General features: G+C 45.8%; 1 pseudogene; it reads right to left on the reverse strand.

The window, feature by feature from the left end:
• Positions 1-343: 343 nt before the first annotated feature.
• On the reverse strand, positions 344-1,471 carry LOC111170888 (small ribosomal subunit protein uS2 pseudogene; annotated as a pseudogene).
• Positions 1,472-3,386: the final 1,915 nt, after the last annotated feature.

A 3,386-nucleotide genomic window follows, 5' to 3' on the forward strand; every position in this document is an offset into this window, starting at 1 on the left:
ACCCATCAATATGCTCTTATCATATTAATAGGTCCACACCATGTCTCACCAAATTCATCTACACCACATATTACCAAAATAGAAATCATCTTTTGCAATGAGGTATGTTGAAACATTTAGTGAAAGTTGATGCACATGTCCTTCTGAAGTACAGACTAAAACTATTATTTCTTGGAAAATAATCATAAAGATATTTTAGAATATCCGGTTATTTTAGGGGACATGGCTGAATATTATTATAATAGGGAAGCTCTAGAGTAATTATTATTTTTCAAAATACTAAATCCTCATAACTGACATTTTATACTAACACTTGGAAACTTTTTGGCATTTAAACATTTTGTTACGCAATGGATAAAAATGTGGTGATCAGGGAAGAATCCATGGTACAATCACAGATTGCTAGGAAAAACAACGTAGCATATTTCTTTTGTTTTTTTAGAAACTGTTTATTTTCCATCAACCTATTTCCATTTTGAGTTTGTGGAAGAACAGTTTCAGACCACTCAGTGGTTGTTCCTACCCACTCAATGGCCTGAGCAGTGGGAGCTGCAGACCAGTCTTCAGTGGCAGGCTGAGCACTCCAGTCTTTAGTGGAGAACTGCTGAATAGGCACAGAGGGCACCTGCACACCTTCAGACCAGTCTGCCACCTCAGGCTGAGTAGCAGTGAACTCAGGAGCTGGAGCAGTCCATTCACCTTGAAATTCCTCCTTGGCCACAGCCTTCTCAGCTGCCGCCTGCTCTTCCTTTTCAATCTCTTCAGGATCTCTGTAGAAGTAGAGATCAGGCATGACCTCCTATGGGTGTTCATGGGAGATGGTGCCACGCATGCGCAGAACTTCCCAGGCAAGCATCCACCACATCAGACCCACTGAGTGAGCTCCCTTGTTGTTGTATGGGATGGCGATGTCCACATACCACAGAGGAGAGTCTGCGTTACACAGAGCAATGGTAGTCAGGTTAGCATAAGAGGCCCCAGTGAGAGTCTGGTGGTCAGCCCTGGGATCAGTAATCACTAGAAGTCTTGGCTCCCAGAACGCTGCCTGGATCTGGTTAGTGAAGGTTCCAGGAGTGAAGCAGCCAGCAATAGGAGTGGCTCTAGTGGCAGCAGCAAACTTCAGCCCAGCTCGCTGGCCAGTATTCCTGGAGGATATGACCCTGACATCAGCTGGGTTTTCAATGGCAACAATGGCACGAGCTTCCAACAGAAGCTTCTCCCAGGTTCCCTTCAGATTTATGATGTAGATGCCATCACTTTTCCTTTTGTAGATGTACTGTTCCATTTGGAAGTCAAGGTTGGTGCCACCTAAGTGGGTTTCTGCTGCAAGGAATTTGAGGACATCCTTCTCCTTCATTTGCAGGACATCAAGGCTCCGGACATTGTGAAAGTTTCCCTTTAAGTTCCGATGGGAATACAGAACAACGCCGTATGGACCCCTGTCTGGCTGGCACGGAAAAGGCAATTGCATATTTCAATACCCATCTGAGACATACGTGAGAATCACTGACTATTATTTACACAGTTAGAAAGTATATATGTAAACTTATTGCAAATGCATATTAAACATCAAGCAGCTCCCTCAAGCTATAGAATTCATTGCTTTTGCACAAATAAGGCATTTCTAAGATGGGCCTCAGGACTACTACAAAGCAAGTAGCTGCTGATGGAATGACATTCCACCTGCTAAACCTCTTTCCCATGATGAGATCACAGTAGCTTCTCTACTTTTAGGCTAGAATCTCACAGGAGCTATTTTATAACATGCTTTTGTCCAGATCTATGAACTCACTAGAGCCAGGCGTCATATTCCACCAGGAAGTGAAGTGTTGTGGTTTCCTGAAGACTGCTGCCCTTGAATCGGGAGTAGAAGCTCCAGCAGCCATCAGGACACATGCTCAGAACCTGCCCCCTTCAGACACCTGATATGACCAAGGCCACCGGCATGAGAAGCTGCACAGGGAGAGACAGATCCAGCAATTACCATGCTTTACTGGTAACTGTGTGCCCTGCACCGTGCTAGGCACTGGGTTAGTGACATAGACAGTGAAACAACTGAGCAGTGATCCTAACTACCAGATGTTACAATGGGTTTCTCACCAGGGCCTTTTTCTTTTTCTTTCCTCATCTCTCCCCCAACAACGAAGTTCATAATAAATAAGAAGTGGCCAAACATTCATGATCCCACAATAACCACAGGACTATAGGCTTACTCAGGTGTTATCACTGAATGTTCACAGCGATCCTGTGGGGAAAGCATTGTTATCCCCATTTTACAGAGGGGAAAGCTGAGGCTTAGAGTCGTTACCTGTGTCACCTCCCGCGCCCCTGCCTTTAGAAGGAAAGTGGCTCCAGGACACCCCTGGAGCAGGACACCGCACCCACTGGGGCTGGGCGGGACCCCAATGGCTTTACCTACGAGACAGGGGAGGCACCTAGCCCCAAAGCGGGAAAGAGGCGACTTGGAAGCGGATCCCTTTGTCTCCCCATACCCTAGGGCGGTCCAGCCACCACCGCCGGGACGCACACCCTCAGCTGAGTCCCAAACACCTGAAGGCGGGACCTGTGCTACTCGTCAGGTCACGTCAGTCTCTGCAGAAAAGTCGTCACGGTCGCCTTATTGACGTCAGGTTTCCATGGCAACCGCGAGGCGCAGGCTAATCCCCCACACCGGAAATGCCTCTTGCACACTCCTCCACTCCCTGGATTTCGGTGAAAGCAGAGGACCTTAGCTCTGGCTACCACCAGAGAAAGCATACTAATTAGAGGCACTAGACTGGGATCCGGAAAATTGGCGAACTCTGCCCAGGCTGATGGAAAAAAACGTCCCTGTTGTCAGGAATATGTTTGCTTTAAAGAGACAAGAACGGAGTTATTCTCAGTATACAGAGACCCAGGGAAGTATCCTAGGATTCTTGGAGATGACCTAGCCCTCAGAGGGCTAACAGAAGTTCGTCATCTATGGTAGAACATTAAGAGAATGTCTATAATCGTGTGATTGAATGATCTAGGAAGTTGGAAAAAAGTCACTTATTTATTTATATATTTATTAAGTCATTTAAAGAAACATTCAGAGGTGCTTCAGGGAGGCAGGCCTAGAAAAATATAATCATTTAATAGGCAGAAAGAAACCTAGTCAATTCCCCATACAATTGGTTTCTGTTGGGGAAATTCTTATTCTCCATTCCTGATGTTTTCTTCCATGAGGAGGGACATCCATGACCAAAATACTTCTAGCCTCTCTGTAATTCACTTCTCTATTGTGGGAATCACTTATCTGATGAGTGACTTTGGAAGGAGGGACACACAGCCCATACCCTTTCCCTTCAAAATTCTTGAAGCAAGCTGCCTTTATAGAGCACATGTTTACTCTGTTCTCAGGGGTG

Source organism: Delphinapterus leucas, chromosome X (assembly GCF_059928025.1).
Source record: "Delphinapterus leucas isolate spDelLeu-1000000601 "Yukka" chromosome X, BTC_Dleu_Yukka2, whole genome shotgun sequence".
NCBI classification, from domain to species: Eukaryota; Metazoa; Chordata; class Mammalia; order Artiodactyla; family Monodontidae; genus Delphinapterus; species Delphinapterus leucas.